This window comes from Pogona vitticeps, chromosome 2, assembly GCF_051106095.1.
Source record: "Pogona vitticeps strain Pit_001003342236 chromosome 2, PviZW2.1, whole genome shotgun sequence".
Taxonomy (NCBI): Eukaryota; Metazoa; Chordata; class Lepidosauria; order Squamata; family Agamidae; genus Pogona; species Pogona vitticeps.
The window spans coordinates 252,415,571-252,439,360 of NC_135784.1; the positions used below are offsets into that span (position 1 = coordinate 252,415,571).

Below are 23,790 nucleotides of genomic sequence, written 5' to 3' on the forward strand. Positions count from 1 at the left end.
ATCTTTTCCAATCCTCTGGCCACTGTTGAGTTTTCCAAACTTGCTGGCATACTCTAACCCTACTGGGAACCAATTCTAACGTTGTCTTAAAAAAGTTGCTTGTGAAGCTAATTGGTGTGATTTGCTAATTGAAAGGGAAGATTCTTCAAGATATTCTTCTGCATTACTAGATAGATAGCTCATCAGAAAAGATTATTGTTGGGAAAATCCGTCCTGCCCCTCCACCTGCCCTAGTTACAGGAAGGATTGCAGCCAAGCTCAGGGGGAATAAGGAGGTCTGAAAAGGAGGCAGAGGAGACTAATTAGAAAGTCCTAGTGTGGTGCTGTGGTCCTGACAACCCAGCCTTACTATCAACACGGACGCAAAAAAGACATACAGCAAAAGAAATATACTGTATTACCTTCATAACAAATAAAGGGTGCACGAACAAGAGACAGTCACAAGATTGCCCTTGTTTTGGTCTAGATGCACTTTAAACCCCATTTTAAAGACTGTGTGACTACACAATCAAATACTGTGGGGTTTTTTGTGGTTATAGTATGGGTTGATTTAAAGTATTTTTTTTTCTGATCACACGATGCAAATTGGTTTGGCCCCCCTTTTTTTGCTACCAACACGGCTTATATTTTTCTTCTGCTGTTGGGGGCTTCTACTTTATTTAAGCTGGAATGATTTGAACAGACTTTTTCTCATGTGATCAGTTGATGCATTCTTCTAAGGACAGGGTGTGTGTCTATGGGTGGTGTTTTGGTGACAAAGGCAGTTGAGGCATCATGTTTAGGACTGTGGGAACCCATGTTCTTTCCCTCTGATTATCCTCCTTTAAAATTTTTACTACATATATGATACTGCTAGATTAGATTATTGATATACTAGTTTAGTGCTGGATCACATATGGGCGAGATGAAATAAAAAATGTTCTTGTGGTATGTGCTATTTCTGTACACATTAAGGACATTGGGATGCTGTTGTTTTTTCCAGAACACTGTACGACCCTTTCAAAACCAAGTGGCTTGACAGCAAGCCACGAAAGTATTGGTGGAGGCAGAACAAGATGAAAGAAGGGCGAAAAGGAGGCTTGTGGGCTGAAATGCAAATTACATCACATCCAGTGCAGACACGAAACTCCTGATTCAATCCATAGCCCCTATGTGATCACTGACCACAAATTCAACCATAATACAGACCACAAATCAAATTGCAGACTGATTCGACTGGCTAGTATAGTCGCAGCCTCAGTTTCATAGCCTCTCAGCCTATTTTTGTTGACTATTCCCTGTTTATGTATTTTAAAGCATTACAATCTTCATCTTTCTCATTCTTAGTTAATTCTATCTGAGACCTCATTTATTCTCCCTTAAGTGATGAAGTGAGAGCGAGTGACCTGACCAAGGCCAATTTAAAATAAACAGGAGTTAAAACACAGCTTCAGATCTAAATATATGATACAGCCTCTTACTAATTGTACTGTCAGCGTGGTAATAGCACCGGGTTTTATTGACCTCCAGACACATGTGTTTGAAACTATTCTAATTTATTATGCTGTTTTTTATTCTAGATTAAATAATCCATGGCTACTCTAATCACAATGCCACATTTTAATTAATTTTTAGAATTATATAGAGAACATTTGCTTATGAGAACAATAGGGTGGTTAGCTTATATGAAGAAAGAACTAATCCATATAAATGATTTTTGTGAGAGCCTCTTATTTCCAAATCAATTTTTACCACACGACTTGCAATTTATTGTGCTGTGGCTGTTGCCAAATTTTGGATGACATAAAGCAGCATAAAATGACTTGGTGTGAAGTCATTTGGCCTTTTTTCACAAGACTGATTGTACCCCCTGTAATCTAATGGCCGAATTCCAGTCAGAGCTATTATTCTTGAATTTCCTTTGCAGCAAAAACAGGATGTGACAGTCTCCTAGTATTATTAAGCTTATTATGTTGTAGTTGTTCTTTGCTGTTCTATTGCACAGACCGATTGTAAAACTGCAGCCAATTAGCTGATGCTAGTTAAAGGTTGGAGACCAAGAAACCAGTCCCTAAGGTAGCCAGGTGTTAAATAACATACATTAGAGCCAACACCTTGATTGCATCTGAGGAGAGATGAGAAAACAATGCTGTTTGTGCAACACAGTTGTAATGTTTTGTTCAGCTTCTCTGTCAACCAGGCTCAGCTGCAATGCTTGGTAAGTCTCTCAAATTGAGTTTACTCTAGCTGGGAAAATCTGCTATGATTTTGTCAATGAAAATGTAAACAACTGTGAAATTATTTATATGCTCTGTGAAGACAGAGAAAAACAGTTCTCCATATAGATATAGATACCACAGAGTGATTAACAAAACAAAACAAAAAAATATTATGGCAAGATGTTTCAGCTTCTGTATTGCTGTAATATTTTCCTTTTTCTGTTTTGTTAGTCACTCTGCTAAAAATATGTGGGCCTTTCAAATGCAGATGGTCATCTCCAAGCCAAACCTAAGCATCTGTATGAATTAAAATTTATTCTCTTGATTGAAGCATACTTGGGTCAGGATGAGAACTTCCTACTGTTGCCTTGCCCAAAGCCAGTTCTGGGCACCAAACTGAAAAAGGAGAGAATGACAGACATTCTGATATAACCATGGTTGAGTTACTTTGGCTTTTGCCTTTTGAGTGAGGGGTGGGTTATCTTCTCCACAAATGACCTTTCCCACAAATGTGGGTAACTGGCAGTGGGTATAATGCCTGCTCGGTACATGGTAGTCAGCCAAGTAGGGGTCAAATGCTATCCACCCATTGATTCATATCTATTATCGTTTTCTTGTTAAACCGCCTCATAAACATGTATTGGTTGCCAGTGTGTAAACTGGGGTTGTTAATGCAGAAGCAATTCTTCTTGCTGAGAACTGGCTGCCTCATATGTGCTCCAGAAAGAGCCCCAGCATTTGTACATAAATAGGAAGGGAAAAAGGGACGTGGGACGTTGTGGCGCTGCGGGCTAAACCGCAGAAGCCTGTGCTGCAGGGTCAGAAGACCAAGCAGTCGTAAGATCGAATCCACGCGACGGAGTGAGCTCCCATCGCTTGTCCCAGCTCCTGCTAACCTAGCGGTTCGAAAGCATGCAAATGCAAGTAGATAAATAGGGACCACCTCGGTGGGAAGGTAACAGCATTCCGTGTCTAAGTTGCACTGGCCATGTGACCACGGAAGATTGTCTTCGGACAAAATGCTGGCTCTATGGCTTGGAAACGGGGATGAGCACCGCCCCCTAGAGTCGAATACGACTGGACAAAAATTGTCAAGGGGAACCTTTACCTTTACCTTTAGGAAGGGAAAAAGAAGACCACTACTCTCTGTGTCTCTCCGAATGGTGACTATGGTGCTGAAAGTGTAAAAACATGTTGGCACTGGGAAATGTGTGTGCCTCAGTATGGTTAAGTGCATCACCTAGTAATTTTTTTTCCTTTGAAGGGCTGCCAGAGTTTGGACTAAACACTGGAAATTTGCACATATTGATGTCAGTGTCCATGCTTTTTATGCAGTGCTCCCCTGATGAGGCAGAAGGTGCACGTAATTCATTGTGCATCACCATGTCTGGCATTTATGGTGAACTGATATTGCTGATACAATGAGTTTTCTTATAGAGAACCAAAGAGAACTACAGTGCCTTAAGCATGTGCAGAAGCATAGCTGTGTTGTCTTGTTGCAACAAAACCAGCAAAGGCGCCTGTGAGACCTTAAAAACCAACACAATGTATTACATAGTATAAGCTTTCATGATGTACATTATTATTATTTAGTAATGTATTTCTATTCTGCTTTCCAGCAGTAAAATCATGCTCAAGGCAGCTTACAAACATAATTAAGAGATTAAAAACAAATTGAACATTTAAATAGTGGAAATATCATATTAATGAACTTACTAAAACCAATATATTATTCAGTAAACAAACAGTTTTCTATGGCTGGCTTGAACAAACGTATCTTCATACCATTCTTAAAAGTAGTAAGAGTGGAAACTGATTGCAGCTGAGAGAGCAGCAGAAGAGAAAACTTTCCCCCAGGTGCCCACCAAGAGGGCCTCTGTAGATATTGGTAGTCTCCTTATGATCTTAACATCCAGAAAGGTTTGTAATAAGACTGTTCCTTAGATAGTCCGTCCCCTTATATATGTCATAAATGGTAAGGTAATGAAAAGGACTCTGTTATACCTGTAAAAATCTGCCCTGTGCATTGAATGTTGTCAGTAAGGTGTTTCACGTGTCCTTCCCCTGTCCTTCCAAAGAATATCAAAATGATGGGGGTGGGGAAATCTGTTGTCATATGTGGCAAAATTACTTCTGAGCTGTCTCCAGACTTGGACTGCGTGAGGAATATGGAGAACTCATCCACAAAACAAAGGCCTCAGATCTCACCAAGGGAGAGACTGTGTGGATCTAGGTTGTCCACTTCTCTGTATGATAGGTGTAAGAGGACTGTAAATAAAGGAGATGCGATGAGGCCTCTGATCCAGATAGGATCTCTCCTCCTGTATGGATGAGAGAGATAGATACATTATGTGCACACAGGACCAGAGATGGGGGTATTCGTATACGAATGTCCATGCACAGGTGGAAATAATGAAGGTCCAGCCCCCCTGTCCACTCATGGTTTTGCTGCTGCTGCCGGCTCCGTGAAGGCTTCCTATTGCACTGTTCTTGGCAATGGATTAGCCACTCTCCAACCTAGCAGAGAGGCTTGTCATCCTGCCTCCTGGCAGGACTGGGTAAGTGATTGTGGACAATGGCATGATAAGAAGTCTCTGTGGAGCTGGCAGCAGCAGTGAAATCATTATTTCCTCATTATTTCCACCTGTGTGGGGATATTCATGTACAAATACACCCATCTCTAGACAAGACACCATGCTGCCCAAATGTGCAGATGGCTATGAAACATTTCTTCATTGGGTGCCAGAAGTGGAGGGCATGACTGTGGGAATGGTCCAAAAGAGCCTATAATTCTCCTGCACATCCTTTCAGAAGATACATGTGTGGAAAGCTATGTGTGTGTGTTTCGTGTAGTACTGTGACAAGGGAAGCCATACTTCATGAAACAAAACTACAGAAGTTGTCTCTGGGCCCAATCTGACCATTCCTCTGAGATGCTTAGGAGCAGTGTTGTCTTTGGAGCATAAAGTTAATATAAGCCTGATATTTGGATATGCCATTGTGTTCCCTCCCTTTGATTAAACAAATGAATTAGTTCAATTACATATACAGTATATATGTAATTGAACTCCTTAAGCTCAAACAGCTGCCTGGGATGCCTCCAGGAAGCCACGATAAAGTCGTCACTGACACATCACCAGAAAGGAGGAAAAACATCACACACAAAAAAAGAGATTGAAAGAGGATACGAGATTCCATAAAATTGTGTATGGTAATTTATATGTACAGATATAAAATTAGAATTTTTTTTATCATTTTAACAGAATTAGAATGCATCTCACTCAAGTGGGGAAAGCAGCAATCAGATGATTTTTGTGCCTCCTATATCTGTTGTCCAGGTTCTGCTTAGCCTAGATGGACATTTTCAAGATTCTTGATCATTTTATTGTTGTCTCTCTTTAAATTAGCCTTGAACTGGACAGTCCTCCAAATGAAAGATGTGGAGGCCAGCGGTGTAACAGTAAATTTGGAAGCGTAGGTGCAGACCCAACCCAGCCTGCCTGTGAAAAACTCAGGCAACTGAATGAGCCGTATCAACATATGAGTTTCAGCAGTTTTTGTTTCCACTATGCACAGGACTTTTGTAAAGCTAGTGGCTTTTAATTATTCATTTAAGATGAAATTACCATCAAACATACTGCATTACAATAGGGATCACTTACAACAATATTTTGATCCTGGAAAAAACTTTTTCTCCTAAGCTACTGGGGGGATTGCAACTAAGCTCAGACAAAACAGGCAACCTTGAAGTGGGTGGTGGATAATATATTAGTCCCTGATGCTCAGAAAATCCAAGGGCTTTGAAGAAGAAGAAGAAGAAGAAGAAGAAGAAGAAGAAGAAGAAGAAGAAGAAGAAGAAGAAGAAGAAGAAGAATGGTCCCAAACATCCCTCCAATAACATTGAGACTAAAATGATGTTTTCTTTATTGCTATTAAATGAAGAGATATTAGCATTTCTTTTCCTGATGTGTTTTGAGTAGAGCCAGTGTTTTGTCCATAGACAGTTTCCGTGGGCATGTGGCCAGTGTGACTAGATACGGAACACCGTTACCTTCCCACCATGGTGGTACCTATTTATCTACTTGCATTTGCATGCTTTCGAACTGCTAGGTTGGCAGGAGCTGGGACACGTGGATTAACAGAGGCTTCTGCGGTTTAACCCACAGCACCACCACGTCTGTGGCATTCACCTTTGTGGCACCTGCATGTTTGGCCCCCACAAAGGCTCATGTCGTGTTTTCCTCTTGCTCCCACCAGTACATTACCTCAATCCACAATATAAATGACGTTTGTCAGGACACTAGTCTTGTGAATTCAAACAGAACTTATTTATTAAAGTAAATCAGATTTAATAATAATAGTTCTTCAGATAATCATTGTACACAAGGATATCATCAACAGTACTCTCAATATCATTGCCACCTTCTCTACCTGTTTTCTTAACGAGTCTTATCACTCTGTATCTGTTCCCCCTCTCTCTGATTGACCAAACTTTCCCTCTGACTCGGACTCAGACTCTTAGACTGCCCTAGACTGACTCAGGCTCCCTCTTTTAACCTCTTTCGGCTCCGCCTCTCTACCACATTAGCATAGTACATGCATAATACATGACTTATTTTGCATAACAAGGGGTGAACGCTACAACATCCCTCACACATACAGAGAGGGTAAATAGCAAAGTAACGTGTGCACACACAGACATACACACACACACACACACAGAGCCCCTTCTGTTAAAAATCAAGAAAATTAAACAAGCAAATGCATGAAGAAGAAGAAATTCAATTAAAGCCCTCACTCCCATCCAAGCAACTGGAATATGAGATTTCTCTCCTCCAACCCGTTTGCTGCCTTCCTTCTCTTGTGTTCCTTGAATCCAATGCAGCAGAAAGCAGGCAGGAAAAAATAAGGCAAGAACGGAAAGGGCCAAAGAGCCAAACAACAACAACAACAACAAAAACCCCATCCTCAAAGAAAAGGTGTATGTGACCAAAAAATAGTCCCATGGAAGCACATGGGCACAGGCAGGCTATCTAGTGGCAGCGGCAAAAATAATCAAAAGAACTGGGGTGAAACCCCGCCCCCAAATCCAGGAAAAATGGAAAGAATCTAAGGTAGACGTGCACAAATAGCTCACATACCCACAAAGAACAAGTGAAACAAAGAAAGCTTCCAAACAGTTCAGCCCCTTTTATACCTTCAAATACCCTGAACTCCCAGACATTCTGATTGGCTGCTAGCAGCATTTCTCATGACATTACTGGATGAAAAACTTCCTGGGTGATCAGATTGCCAAGGAGTGACAGAAAGGGTAACTGAAAGAATGAAAAAGTAATGAAATAAAACTTTTGTGTACCTCTATTTTATTAACATTTGTTTTTAAGAGGCACTCTTTTAGGAATCAACAAAAGAACACAAACATTGAAGGAGGAAGCCTCTTTCTTCCACACTCCCTTTTGTTAAAACACAAACATCCAATCCCTATTGGCCAATAATAAGGAATGTAACTAATTTCCTTTTCTCTCTAGCTAATGTTCCAAACTCTGATGCAGACCAAGATATAGAAGTTACTTCAGAAGAAAGGAAAATAGGAGCAGGCAGCTCTGCTTCATGTGAGCTTTCCCTTTGATGCTCTATTAGGCCAAGGTGATCTTGGAGCAATCAAACTGCAATTAGCTTGGGGACCCTTTTAATGTGTGTAAAAACCTTGGTGCATCTTCTCATTTTCTTCCCTCTCCGTGGCTTATTTAACTAGATACACACCTATGGAGTCAAGTTGTGGGCATGTGTAGCGGGCATGCTGAAGCCTCCAACAACTCAGGCCTCCAGTATGTGCTCACTCCTCTTCTCAAATAGCTGCCACCAGGTATTGCTGCTCCAATACCAAATATTCAGTGACACTTGTATTTACTTTAAAACTTAAACTTGTTTATTCGATTACATAAAAGAAATAAGTAAATCACAAGTAGAAAATCAATTTCTTTCAATCACTGAACTTTCTAGTACACAGACCGTGCTCTCACTGATTCATTAACACACTGCCTTCTCACTCAGATCTCTACACTCTCTCTCATCTCTCCTCTCACACAATCCCCTCCACATACCTCATACACCCTTATTTATATCCCAGCTCCTCCCCCTTTTGCACCACCTTCCGTCCCCTCATTGGCTGCTGTTCCACTGCTCAGCTGTGACGGACAGGTGAGGGCAGGGCTGAACGCTACAGCATGTCTTTTATGACAACTAGCAAGGGATTTGCTCACAGGAGTCTGCCATTCTCCTGAATTTTTGATACTTGCAAGACAAGCTCAGATTTTAATTATAAACAATTTTTCCACTGGCACCATACCTTCTGCCTTAGTGACTCTTATTTTCCCCACTTCCTCCTCGCCAGTGTGGAGGCGTTTCTCTGCTTTATTAGCCTCTTATTAAATCTTTACTAAACACCAGCTTGCTTACTTGCTCAAAAAATATTTATAAGGGCCTCATTTACCTTTTACAGAAACAAAAACTGAAATTATTGATTACCTGTTTCCTCCAGGGCAACATTGTTAAACTGCTTTGCTTCCCAGCCAGAGAAACTGCACAAAGCAGAAAATCCCCCTGAAAATGTAAAAAGGTCAATGGTGCATTTGATGACATGTGTGCTTATGAAGCCACATAATTCATCATTTGTTACGACAGAGTTGGCTCCTGAGGGGGCTCGCATTTGCCAATAAATATACCATATGCTTGATTCTGTATGGAGATTTTTTTTAAAAAAAGTTGCCTTCCGTAACCATTAAGGAACTCTCATGAGAACAATGAGTAAAACGGACCAAACCCACCAAGATTCTCTATAATGCATACAGGTTAGAGGGTGAAGTTTTTCAGAATGCCTTTATTCAGTAAATTGTATATGTTAAAGGACTAGCCCTTCCAATTGGTAGACAGGAGTAGCTACCTCAGACTCTGGTTTCCATAAAAGGGCAGCAAATTGTTAGTTACTATGTTACTATATTTTATCAGCAGAGAAGGAGATGGGTTTTGTGAGGATTTCCTGCCTCACATGTCAGAACAACTTGCTCAGTTTTGGATATGAGTAGGAAGGGGGCACCGCTTGTTGCCTTTCATCTAAGAGCAAGATGTCATTGGGTGGGTCCAGTTAAACACTTCTGCTGTGTCTCTCTCCCGACCCCCACCCTTGCATTTAACAAAGCTATGCACCAAGGAGACTGGTATTGAGAATGGGCCTCCCTGGGCAAAGCATTCATGATGCTGTGGGCTAAAAAGAAAAAAGGTAGCAATCCCCATTTCTGACTGCATATACATGCAGCTTCTGTACTAGTTGATGGCTAGCAATTATCCTGTTTTTGGAAATGCCATTATTACTTTATGTAAGTATAAAAAAATAATTGCACCAAATGGTGAAATGAACATTTGACTCACAGTTAGGGGCAAACTACACATTACATCAAGCATGCTTGTTTCAAAGCTGTGCTTCATGCCAGCCACTTTATTTATTTATTTATTTTAAAGGGAAGGACTGTTGCACAAGGCCACAGGCCAGAGTGGAGGAATATGTGGCTCTCCAAATGTTGTTGGACTGCAACTTCAGTCAGGCCTGGACTGCATAGCCACTTGGAGAGGGATGATTGGAGTTGTAGTTTAGCCTGTGGAGGGCCACATGTTCCCTACCTTTGGTTTAAATATTCTTCACATTGTTTTCCAGAGGAAAATCACTGCTCCTCCCACACTGTTGTTTCACTTTAAGGTCTTGCTTTATCAGAATGGGTTAAGGGGAATGCACCATGGCTCTGGTCTCGAAGGAGAAAATGGCCGAACTATGTCCACTTCTGAAAAGGCTACATGTAGTTTGCCAGTGCCCTTAGTCCCAAAGAGAACTCCACATTATGTGGAAAGCTCAGGATAGAATTTTCCATCCAATCAAGCAACAACAGGGGCTTCTAAGATAGAAGGCTCCTGGCATTACCAGTCGGAGGTAGTATATAATTGTTCCATTTCTCCCTTCTTAACAGATAAGGGGAACGGTGGGGAATTTGGAAGAGTGATAAGTGGAAGATGATCTCATCTGGGCCTCCTCTAAATTCTGCAAATGAAGCAGGGCACTTGCACATGAAAAGATAATGTCATCAGAAAACTGGGTTCATAGCTTGCTTGAAAGTCCATTTACAGAGAATCCTGGGCAGGGCCAGCCCAAGGTATTTTGCTGTCTTGATGGCCGCAGGCTGGTTTGAGGGGCCGAGAGCAGACCCTCTAACAGAGGGGCAACTTATAGGGACCTCCTGTAGCCAGTGATCAGTCCTGCCCCACCTAGTGTTTGCCACCTAAAGCAACTGTCCCACTGCATCTTGGGAGAATTAATTAACTAATTAAATTAATTAACCAATACCAAAATAGAAGCTAGAGGGCAGCCTCTTGTTTCTCAGTGGCTCCATTACGGCTTCATTTGGTTGTCAGCACCACCTCAGCTAGTACACTGGTGCCTTGACTTACGAACGTGCTGACATACGAATGTTTTGAGTTATGAACAGCTCCGGATGCGGAATATTGCTTTGAGTTACGAGCCGTGTCTTGACTTATGAACGAAAAAACAACTTTCCTGCCCTTTTTAAAACCTAAGTTAATCTTAGGTCAAAAGAAGAAAAAAGAAAATAATCTCTCCCTAGTGGTAGAGGACGGATTAACCAGCTTTGCATTAGTTCCTATGCGAACTAATGCTTTGACTTAAGAACCGTGCCTTGACATAAGGGCAAAAAAACAGCCAGATTAATCGGTTTTCAATATATTCCTATGGGAAATGTTACTTTGACTTAAGAACGTTTTGACTTACAGCCACCGTTCCAATACAGATTAAGTTCTTAAGTCAAGGCACCACTGTATTAGAAGTGAAACCTGGAACAAGACCATTTGCTCTTCATTACAACACAGCCTCAGCCCCTGTTGCTTTTAGATGTGATAAATGGCAAACGCTGGCAAGTTGCTGCTTTCATTTACATACCTAAGCACTTCATAAACAAACACACAAAGCCAAAGCATTCAACACGAATGTAACTATCAACTTGCTTCAAGGTTATGTGTAGGACTGACACACGCCTTGGTTCGCCCCTGCTTTTTTGCCGGAGAGGTAGCTTAAAGAAGTTGTCACACAATACAGTTCCCATTCCTTCCCAGTGGAGCCACATGAACCTCTCTGTAATAATATATATCATTCCAGAGGCAACATAATGGTGAAGGAAAGGACAGGAGACAAGGGGGAAACGGTGGAGGAAAGAGGAAGTGCCTTCTCCTCATCCTTCCTTGCAGCTGCTACTGCTTATTTGCCAACAACATCTGTTTTGATTTTGCTATACATTTGTGACAATTCATTTGAGAAGCCATGGCACCTACCTAACAAATTTCTCCAAAGTAATAAAAAGGTATTTGATTTGTTTTTAGGTTTTAAACCAATTCTCTAACACAAGGCCTTTCTGTTGTATGGGGGTGGGGAATAGAAAGCCATGATATATCATGTTGTTGGCAAGGAAATAAGTATTACTGTAGAGGGAAGGAATTTATAGAGAGTCATGTAAAACAAATGGTTCATAAACCTTTGCTGCTCCGAGCAGTGAGTGATGAGCATTTTTACTGGTCTGCAACCAAACCGTGATGCCGTAAAATAGAGGTAAGGCCTAATTTGTGCCACAATGCTATCGTCTGTTAATGCTAGAGGTCCTTTTCTCACATCCCGATGAAAGATGGGATGTGAGAAAAGGAGCCAGAGGTGCTCCAGTCCAGACAATTTCCTCTTCTTACTAAGTTACTTGAAACAATCTCTTTTACTGCTTAATACTCCAGCGCAGACACAATAAACATGCAGCAATCTCTTGATCCAGTTGAGATAATACACACACAATCTAAGCACAACTGCAGTTAACTTCTTCAAGGAACACTTATTTAGCCACTTGCTGTTTACCTTGGAAGGGTACTCCTCGTTGGATCCACACCCTCCACAGCCTGAAGCGGAGAGTAAACATGCTACCAAAAAAATCTTATTTTGCTCTGTCCCATCTCTCTCTCCACACATGGTGACCTGTATCATATCTATACATTTGAACTTACATTGATACATGTTTATCTGCTCTGTCTATCCACCTATCTATTCCAACATTTAAAAATAATGAAATTACCACAGAATGGCATTAAATCTTTACAACAGAAATAACAGCAAAAATACTAATAATAGCAGAACCATACAGATTCTTTTTGCATTCTATGATGGTTCCAATTTGTTTTCATTTTGAGAGCTCTCGATTAAAAAACAACATTCCATTAAATGCTGAAAGCCCTTTTACTATTACTACAGATGCATTTCACTTGTATTTTGAAAACTATCTTGCTTTGCATTGTAATTGTCTTTTGACAACTCATTTACAACTCTTATTTTTCAGAGGGGTAAATCTGGGCTTAAAAGCTAAATAAATTCTTTGATGTTATGATGGGTCTAATTTCATTGCTACCTCTGAATTAATCAGTTTTACCATTGATAATGCACCTTGGTCAAAGTCCTAGTGAATATTCTTGTTCCCACAAGAGTTGCCACAGCTAACTGCTGGAATGCTGGTTGTGTGTCATTTGTATGCCTGGGCATGCCCCTGCCTGTACATGGACATGGGCTTAACACCTCATGAGTAATTAGCCATGGCCATTGCCTTTTGTGCTTGTACAAATATCCACTAGAATCTTGGCTCTTACTGATGTCACCAGGGCTCTGTTAGGCCTGCTTCTTGACATGTAGTGAACAAAATGGAAGCTGGTTGTTGTGGGTTTTCCGAGCTATTTGGCCATGTTCTTAAGGTTTTTCTTCCTAATGTTTTGTCAGTCTCTGTGGCCGCTATCTTCAGAGGGTAGGAGTCAGAAGCTATTCCACATTCATCCTAAGAGCAAATCTGACTTTTCCAGCTATAAAAAGGGGGATTGATTGATTGATTGATTTATTTATTTATTTATTTATTTATTTATTTACTTGTTTGTTTGTTTGTTTGTTTGTTTATTTGATTTATATCCTGCCCATCTGGTATATTCTACCACTCTGGGCGGCTACCAACAGACATATACTCATTAAAATACAAAACCATAACATAATCAATAATAAAACAGTGCAAAATATAATAAATGATAGATAGCAAAGAAAAAGAGTTAAATGTTGGCAGGAGGGAAGGCCTGAGTAAACATCCATGTTTTTAGTTGGATTTTAAATCTACCCAGTGTAGGGGCCTCGCGAATCACCGGAGGGATGTTGTTCCAAAGTCGAGGAGCCACCGCCGAGAAGGCCCGGTTTCATGTCTTTTCCTTCCGGGCCTCCCTCGGCGTCAGGCTCCTCAACCTCACCTCCTGGCTCGCGTGGGTGATCTGGGTATATATTGGTGGGAGCAGACGTTCCACCAAGTATCGAGGTCCCAAACCGTTGAGGCCCTTATAGGTAAGCATTAAAACTTTGAAGTCAATGCAGAAACGAATGGGCAGCCAGTGCAGCCTGGCCAGGATAGGAGAAATGTGCTGGTGTTTTCTCACTACAGTAAGGAGTCTGGCCACTGCATTCTGCACCACTTGAAGTTTCCGCATCAACCTCAAAGGTAGCCCCACGTAGAGCGCATTGCAGTGGTCTAATTTTGAGATTACGAGCGCATGCACCAAGGTAGTGAGCGCCCCTGTGTCAAGGTAGGGCAGCAGCCGGGCTATACGCCAAAGGTGGAAAAAGGTGGTGCGGACTACCGACGCCACCTGTGTTTCTATGGTGAGCGTCGGGTCCAAATGCACACCCAAGCTCCGGACCCCACTCTTCGCGGCCAGGGTCACCCCTCCGAATGAGAGAGAGTCGCCCAGGCCACTAGCCATGGGGCCCCCCACCCTCAGAACTTCCGTCTTGTCCGATATAATTTAAATATAATGCTTTCATGTTCTTATTACCCAAATACAATGGTCCTTTGTGACACTGGGGCACAACCTGCTTGGGAGGGCTGCCCCAGTCCCCCACAGCAAGTGGTCGTAGGTCTCCTGGTAGTCTTGCATCTGGGGAGAAAACCAAATCAAGTGCCAATTCTTGGCTACCCAGAAGCTGGCAGAGGAGATGGGCATCAGTTGATAGGTGAATTATCTGATATGTGGACCCAATACTATTCTGCTGTAACTAATGATACTTTGGCCCTTTATGATCCACTAATAAACTATTAACTCATCAATAAATGGGTAAACAGTTAAAGGTGGCAAGTTGTGGGCCATGTTATGAGGCATCTTGCCTGGGACTACAAATACACCTGTAAGGATGTCTCTGCCTATCAGTATTTTGAAGAACATTGCAGTTTGTATTTGGACACATAGGACAGAAGGGAATAGTGATTTTGCTTGCATTTTTATAGAGTCTCACACAGGCGTGGAGGCTTTTAGGTTTTCCCAAAAAGTGAAATCCACATTTTCCACATTAAAAACATATTACAGGTTTCATTAAAGCCTGACAAAGTTATGTATATGTATTGGACTTGAACTCACAGAATACTCACCCAATATAGCCACTGACTCTTAGAAACATAGAATCATAGAATAATGGAGTTGGAAGGAGCCTATAAAGGCCATCAAGTCCAACTCCTTGCTCATTGCAGGAATCCAAATCAAAGCAGATTGGACAGATGACTGCCTGATTTTCTCTTGAATGCCTCCAGCTTTGATGCCCTCACCGCCTCCTGAGGGAATTGGTTCCATTGTTGTACTTCTCTAACCTGCGGTTCAAAGATGTAATTTTTATGAGTTCTAATTTCAGTCTTCTCGTATCCGAAACGCAACATGGAAGCTTCAGTTCTTGCCTCTCTCCCCCCCCCCCCACCACGACTTGCAGAGGTACAGGCCTCTGTTTCTTGAAGAAAACTGAACGGATGTGATTGATTGTTAGCCCTGAAAAATGTTCTCCCAGTGGCAACATATTTTAGTCCAGAAAATGTGATTTTCCTGCAACTGCTCTGCCAGCTGCTTGAAAGACATTTGGACCGCTCACAACATAAGAACTGCACATTTGTTGCACAATAAAATAATAACTAGGAAGGGCCAGGGGACAGCCCTGACGCTTCCTAACACCTGTGGGTTTAATCAGCAACACTCATCCTTTTGCTTTGCTCATGTCACAGGCAGCCTGTCTGTAGTTTAGAAAATTGTTCAAAACAGATCATATTTATACTAAGGAGGCCCCATTTTGGACCTATTAATATTCTGTCTGAATAGAGGTTTTTCACAGCCTCCTATTTTTGCAAAAAGCTGGAACTAGATTTTAAAAATTAAAACAGCTGATGATTCTTTGTAGAATCAAAATATATGTTACCTTTTCCAAAGTTGATTCATTAAAATCACCTCTCTCATTTCCTGTGTTGTGTTGAGAAATATTAATGTGAAGCCAAGTTATCTGAAAACTGGCTCATCCACAGTTTTGGAGGGAGTCATTTTGCGATAGGAAAGGGGTAAGGGGACGTCACCTTGCAAAATGTCAACAAAGGGGCAGAACCGTCAACAAAAGAGTGCTAACATTCCTTAACATGTCTGGATAAGCCTCTACATGGGCAATTGGTTCTGCAGGGCAGGGGTATGAGGTGTGAACCAGAACTTTCAACACGATCAGTGGCTGGCTCAGTTGTTCTGGGAGTTGTAGTTTGGTAAAGTAGTTTTTCCTAGGTCTGCTGTCACTGCAGGAACAACATGTAAATATTGTAAATTACAGATGGACTGTTGGTTTGCTTATTGGCCGAACAGGTGTCAGACCTTCTCTGGCAGGCGCTCACTCAGAGGTAGTGGCAGAGCCTAGAGGAGATGGAGCTGGAAAACCAGCAGGCTGTCTCTGAGTGAGAGCCCACTGGAGGAGGTGCACCTGGGAAGTGCTGAACACCCGATTAGCTGAAAAATAAACCAGCATGAACCGCTGAATTGGTGGTTCATTCTCATCTCTATTGTAAATTTGTGAGGCCCACAAATGTCATGCCAGTCATAACCTGACTTTGCTTATTGGCTAAACACAGTGATAGTTGGTAGCAGGTCTATTTTGTCTACACAGTCAGACAAAGAAGTGAGTGAAGAGTTTGGTTCATATCTTGGCTTCTACCAGTACTAGAAACTTGAGGCATACATATACTATATAGTTATATCACTTAAAGTATTATAGTTCCCTCCTAAGGTATCCTTGGATTTACAGTTCACTGAGGTACCTAGATCTCTATCTTAGAAAACCCTTGTCCACCTTATTAATGTACAATTATCTGGGGTGCTTCTCTGCACTACTAAATAAACTGGTTTAGTTCTTAAGTTCTCGTCTAGGAGTGCCTTGACACCCTCTAACTGCCTCAGGAAACTACACATCCCAGGATTCCTCAAGATGGAGCCATGAGAGGCAAAATGGTACAAAACTGGAGCAAGGTGGGTGTCTAGGCCAGCTAGACAGGCAGCAGATGGTATGTTGAAAGTTCAAGTAAAATCAAGCTCACTGGGCAGTATGTCAACTGTGCCACCTGAAAACAAGGTTCAGTATTTGTTCCACGGGCTGAAAGAGTGTAACCAGATAGGATGCGAGGCTGATTACAGGCACCAATTGTATATTTGTTTATAGGCTTGTATTGATATGCATGACAAGTGGCTACATTTTGATTTGTTGGATGTGTGCTAGGAAATAAAGTTAAAATAGTTGAAAGGTGGTCTACAATGCTTGTGTATAAAACTTGTGTGTAATTGTGAACAGAACTTGTGAATAGTGAAACGGTGAGTAGTTTGGTTGATATGATTTGTAGCAGGACAGCAGTGGGAAGGGAACACTGACAGTTTGCTTGGTTTAATAGAAAGAGTCACTATTGACAAGTTTAAATGACAACTCCAAACTTTGAGCAAGAGTTTGGAACTTGTCATTTTGGTGGAGTCGTACATAGTAGGATGAGAAGTGGGGGCAACATATAATTAATTTGAAGATTTACTCAAATCACATCACAGCTGATAAACTGGTAGTAAGATCTATGAAGTGAAAGCACAGAAATTAAAGGAAGACCAGTGGTTTCAGAAGAATACAATACAGTCATGCCCCGCTGGACGATTACCCTGCTCTACGACGAATCCGCATTACGTTGATGTTTTTGCAATCGAATGGCACTGGAGGAGATGATCCAATGGTGGAGGCAGCAGCAGCAGGAGGAGGCAGAGATGGAGGCAAAAGAGCAGCCGCACTCAGCCACCTCTTGCTGCTGCCCATTGGCAGCTGCTGCCAGATTACCTCCTCCAGCGCCACTTGCAGGCTCCCTTCGGGCAAGGGACAAGGCGGTGACGGGAGCTGGAGGTGAGCCCTGGCAGTTGCAATTGAGGAGGTGATCAGATGGCGATGGCAGCAGTCAATGGGCAGCCGTGAGAGGCAGCCAAGCGCAGCTGCTCCTTTGCCTCTATCTCCACCTCCTTCCGTGTACAAAATGACCCTCAATTTTTCTCTAATTATTTTAGGAAAAAGTGTCATTTTATACATGGAAAAATATGGTAGTTCATTTTAGAAATGGAACTTTGTCTGATAGTTAAGACAGTAAGGTGAATTAAGACCCTCAAATTCCAGAACTGTCAAAATCTGCAAAAAACCAAAAACAAATATTACCCCAAAAAGTGAACTCAAAAAATGTGTGTGCCTCTCTGCTGAGGTATAATTAATTTTTGTTTCACATATATGTCTAGTTTGCCTACATTGCGATTGGCTTCTTTCATCTCATCACTAACATTCAGTTATTGAATTGGTAGATGGCAAGTAAGGAGAGAAAAGTGCATTGCACTCCCTTCTTTTATTTTCCCTTTGTCTTGAAGTAAATGATGTGGTCATAACATCTTATCAGGATACACTTTGGGCACAGAGCAATTGAAAGTAGCCAGCTCTGTAACTTGTCCATTCTTTTCTAGACTTTGTGCTTTGTACTCTTCTAGATTGGCTAAACTTTGTTGATATAGCAACCACATACCTCTTTTTTCTCATTTCATAATCCAAAAGTCCAGGCTAAGACAACCCCTCTGCCCTGCTTTCCAAAAGAAAACAATTAGTTTTGCTGTATAGGAAACAAACCAAGTGTTTCTTCCATTCCATTTTATTTGGTGTGTTCTTCATTCCAAAGGCCATATAGCTGTAGTTCAGTTTATCCGAGTCCTTATGTCCATTGGCCTTGTCTGCAGTAGACAGTGGGACCCTAAAAATAATATCTGCAAAGAGCATCCACTCTTTTTCTCATTGATTTCCCCTCATCCATGGTAATTCAGTCTTTCCTTCTCTTCTCTTTCTTTTCCCATATCATCATCATCATCATTATTGCACTTATTATTTCTCTGTATTGTTGGTGCATGGGGGTGGATCATAGGGTCAAGTCTAAACATTAGCAGTCAAGTACCTGGAATCTATTTCAGTCAATTTAATCTTATTCCACCCTCATGTCTTTTTTTAAAAAATAGAACTGTTTTAATGTTAGCATGGGAATTAGCATGAAGTACAAAGTTCAATTTCTGTTAACTGCCAGGAGCCACACTGGTGCCATTTTTCCTTGAAAGAGCTTTCTTTGAGATACTTTTCAACATCTGTTCACCATAATTAGACTTAATATACTAATGGCAACAATAAAGTACAGCATGTAAAACAATGAATGGCAATAAAAATAAATTGACCCACTAAGCAGAGAGAAGAAAAATAAGATAATGTAGCTTGTTTTCGAAACACAGGTTTCCTACCTCAAGACTTGAAGTAGACTCATATCTTCCTTATCTAACACCAAGCCACTGATTGATCTAGGTAGTTAACACCTAGTTTGATCCAATACTACCTAACCTAAAGGACCATGTTTCTTTCAAGGTCTTTTTTAAGGTCCAGGATCTTTCTAATCTAAGACCCATTCCTTGAGATGCCTGAAATGGAAACTGAGATCTTTTGTGCATAAAGAATATCTTATCTGGTGATCTACGGTCCCTTCCTTTGTTCAGCAACATTGCCTACTAAAATCAGCTGCTGGCTTGTATTCATATATCTCAATGTAATATAAATGATTTTGGTCTGAATATTGGAGGAGGCATCTCCAACCAATATAATATGTGAAAAGATATTCTTTATACAGCATTCTGTGTTACTGCAGTCCTTATAAATAACTCTGATTACCCAGTTATGCCCCTACTTGGATAAGAAATGCCGAATAACAGCGGTTCATGCATTGGCAATCTAAAAAATAGACTATTGTAATGCTCTCTATCTAGGGCTGCTCTTGAAAACAGTATGGAAGCTTCAGCAGGTCCAGAATGTTAGACTGATTCTTGGGACTAGTAAATTTGATCATACATCCCCAGTCTTGGAGTACCTTCATTGGCTCCCTTTCAGTTTCCATGCTCAATTTAATGCACTGGTTATGGCCCTTGATGGTTTAGGACCTTAATACTTATTGGAACATTTCTCTCAGACATCAGCTACCCATTTCTCAGTCCATGTTGCCACTGTGCTTCCTGTGAGCCAGCCTGTGTGGCCTTGGGCAAGCTGCACAGTCAGTCCCAAGGTGCTTCCAGATGAAGGGAAGGGTAAACCACTTCTGAGTGGTTTACCCTTCCTTCTATCTGGAAAATCCTGAAAAGAGTCACCATAAGTCAGAATTGGCTTGATAGTGCACAATCATCATCATCATCATCATCATCATCATCATCATCATCATCATCATCATCATCATCATCATCATCATCATCATCATCATCATCATCAAGAAGTATGATATCCAGTTTATTAAAAACAACTCTTTTATTTATGATAACTTACTTGTCCCAGTATAGCATTGTGGTTGCATTTTCTAAAACTGGAGGTAGTTGAAATTTATAGTCTAGAGGAAGAGATGTGAGTAATGCATAAGACTTAGCCAACTGCTAAAAAAATGATCTTTGTAATTTGGTAGTGCCTTTCATATATCATCTGTTGATGCTAGCTTAAGGCATCCAGCTATGACATGATAAATTGTTTCTTTATTCGTGACAGGCTCTGCGTGGCACTTATTCTTTGCTTCATAATGGAGAAGGGGACAAACTACAAAAATGGTGGTTTGTCCTGACTCATGGTTTGTCAAGGTTGATGAACCACAAACCACAAATTTCCCAGCTGTGAACCAACAAACGACAAATCAGTTTGTTGGTTTCTTGGGTTTTTTCAAAAGAAAAAAAAATCAGCTTCCACTGCCATCTTATCAAAGGGCAGCCAGCCCTCAGGGAAATTGAGCAGCCCTTTGCAAAGATGGCAGCTGCAGCTTCCTTTAGGGTAGTGAGCCTGCCCTAAAGGAAGCTGCAGCCGCCATCTTTGCAAAGGACAGCTTGGATTCCCTTAAGGTGGGCTGAGTTTTGGTAAGATAGTGGTGGAGGCCATGGGGGCAGCAGGAGTGTGGACAGTGCTGCCAGGTGGACGGCGGCAGGTAGGCAGTGACGGGGCGGACAGCAGCAGCCAAGATAAGGAGGTAATGGGGCAATGGGAAGAATGTGGAGGTCATGCTGTGAAAAGGGGGTTCTGCTTTCTTTTTAATACAGCCTCAGGTTGTCGGGGAAAAATTCAGCAGTTTGGTGGGCTCATATGCAGAATAGAAAGGCCATAGGCAGAGAGGGAGGGCAAATAAAAATGGAAACTTATTTGCCTCTTTGTATTCATTGGGGTCTCTGGAATCGACAAATATGATGGGACAAATATTAAATGCATCAATTTTTAACAGATATTGTGATTCATTTTTTTATTCGTCCCCATCTCTACTTCATAATTATTTTACAATAGTATCTAGTGCAAATAATTTGGTCTTGGAGTGTGCTTATGAATCCCTTAATTGTAGCTTGAAGATGGGGTAATTTAAGTTACAGGTTTGATTGCTGCTCATCAACAGATTCTGTTCTGAGTACTGCCTTCACACTGTCAAAGTCCTTTTCTCGAATAATGATGTAAACTCTTTGTAGGTTATATTGAGATTCTTGTGTATGCCTAGATATTTATAGGTTTTCTGCTCTTCTAAGCATAGAATAAATTGTCTATGAATGAATTCATAGATACTGAATGAATTCAGAGAATGTTCCTCTTTTCATGTGAATAATAGCACATTTATCAACACCAGTGTTCATGTTTGTTGGGTTCAGGCAATGAGCAGGCTGATGGGCTTTGTGGTGATCATGAGGGCACAGAAATGAATGCCTTTCAGCAGTCAATACAAAAACCTGATCCAATATAAAGAAATCAATAGTGAGCAGTTCCTTGCAATTGTAGGATTTCTTACTGCAGCCGCTCCACTGATCTGTTAGTACATGGCTGTGTTCAAGAACACTGCAAATGTCTTAGGAAGTAATTGATACAAACAATTTGTAAACTGTGGGTAAACAAGTGATAGGTTGGTGAATTTCAGGATTAGAAGAATCATCAGATTTATACAGGAGATGGGTTTCTCCTTGTCTGAAGAATTCTGCAACAATATCAGAACTCTGAAGAGCTTCGTTTAAAAAAGAAAATTAGACAAGTCAGTTTTTTTCCACCAAGAGTTATGGATCCCATCCACTCTAAGGGTTTTCTATTTTTGTTTCTGTCATTTATTTCACAAAGGACTGTAAATGGTAGAGTGCTTCAAATTGGAGCCAGGGGACATTGAAGTTGTGTTTAGTGGCTTCTTAGGGACATGGTGGCGCTGCAGGCTAAACCGCAGAAGCCTGTGCTGCAGGGTCAGAAGACCAAGCAGTCGTAAGATCGAATCCACACGACGGAGTGAGCTCCTGTCGCTTGTCCCAGCTCCTGCCAACCTAGCGGTTCAAAAGCATGCAAATGTGAGTAGATGAATAGGGACCACCTCAGTGGGAAGGTAACAGCGTTCCATGTCTAAGTTGCACTGGCCATGTGACCACGGATGATTGTCTTTGGACAAACGCTGGCTCTATGGCTTGGAAACGGGGATGAGCACCGCCCCCTACAGTCCGACACAACTGGACAAAAATTGTCAAGGGGAACCTTTACCTTTACCTTAGTGGCTTCTAGACATAACTCCTCAAAATAAATAAATAAAATAAAAAATAAATATCCCCCCCAAAAAACCCAAACCCCAAAACACCTTCCCAGTACTTCTCAAAACCGTCCTTCAGAGATGTGCTAGTTTCTCATTTCTCTCTTGCTTAGAATAGTGGTAGAACTTTTTTTTTTTCTGGTTCATTTGGAATATAATTCTTCAGCGTTCATTTGGTGGTCTCCACGTACTTCAATCACTGGGCTGTAAGCTTTTGCCTCCATCCTGTTTCTTCCAGGTCTTAATGGTAAAAAACATTATAGAACATTATCTTCTTTTGACCATTTGTTGAACCTTACCATTTTCTTAAGTATTCCTCTTCCTTGTTCCAGAGTAGCTTTCTTTTGGAGCTCCTGCCTCTGAAGGCAAACTCTTATTTAGGTACAGTATTTATCTAGCACAAGATCCTGGGGGTGGGTGAAGTTGCTCATATCTGAGCTTGTCTAATGGCACTTCGTCAGTATTACTAACTTCCCACTAAATGGCAACAAGAGTTTCACAAGGAGACCACAGCTGACTTTTCACCTCTGGCCCATCTCCTAAGTCACAAATGTGTTCCTTGATAAGCTGGATGACAGCCAAGTAGGTATAATTTTTTTTTGAGGCTTGAGAATTATCCAGAGGTACGTGATGGGTCACCCCTACCTAGCCTGGGGACAGATACCGTTGGTAATTGGCCATTTTAGGTCAGATGTTGCTGATGATTTTCTGCCTGGGGTTTCCTTGCCTTAGTCTTTGGGGACCCTTCCCCTACCTGCAAGGCAGCAGGATTAACATTTAGGTGATGGTGATTGTGACATTTACCCACATGGCCCCTGCCTGCTTCACCACACAAGGAGCTCAGACTATGCCTTCTGACCACTTGAGATGTTTCTTCTTTTCCCCGCTGCCATCAGTGGATTTTCCTTTATCCACAATACCAAGAACTGTAGACAAACACTTGTCTGATTACTGCCAACAGAAGTTATTTATTTATTAAGGCGTATTAAAGTTGTTCAGGATCACAGATATTCTTTTATTTAATGCTTACAATCAAATCATTCAAGTGTCAGATAATTTTCTACATAAAAATCACCACCTAGTATATCTTGGCCTGCTTATCACTATTATTTATTTCTTAATCTCCCTGACTATCTATCTATCTATCTATCTATCTATCTATCTATCTATCTATCTATCTATCTATCTATCTATCTATCTATCTATCTATCTATCTATCTATCTATCTATCTATCTATCTATCTATCTATCTATCTGTCTGTCTGTCTGTCTGTCTGTCTGTCTGTCTGTCTGTCTGTCTGCAATTTCTCTCTACCACTCTTAACAACCAACAATCTCCATCATCAAGTCTCCCCTTCTCTCTCTTGCCAAGCCCCTTTATATCTGTTGACTCCGCCCCTCCACTCCTCTCATAGGCTCATATAAATGAGGCCCTGAATGTGATTGACATGAGTGACGTGGGGCGACTGCCACAGGGATGTTTTCTCACCATGTCACAGTGACATCATTAGGCCTTTTTTGGTTTTTAAAGG

General features: G+C 41.3%; 1 long non-coding RNA gene across 1 annotated transcript in view; it reads left to right on the plus strand.

Annotated features, from left to right (window-relative positions):
• The first annotated feature begins 2,085 nt into the window (after positions 1-2,085).
• The window catches only part of LOC144586993 (uncharacterized), a 48,323-nt gene continuing 26,618 nt past the window's right edge, over positions 2,086-23,790 (plus strand). Inside the window, exon 1 of the long non-coding RNA XR_013542113.1 lies at positions 2,086-2,197. This is a non-coding gene — a long non-coding RNA (uncharacterized LOC144586993). The remainder of the gene's footprint in view (positions 2,198-23,790) is intronic.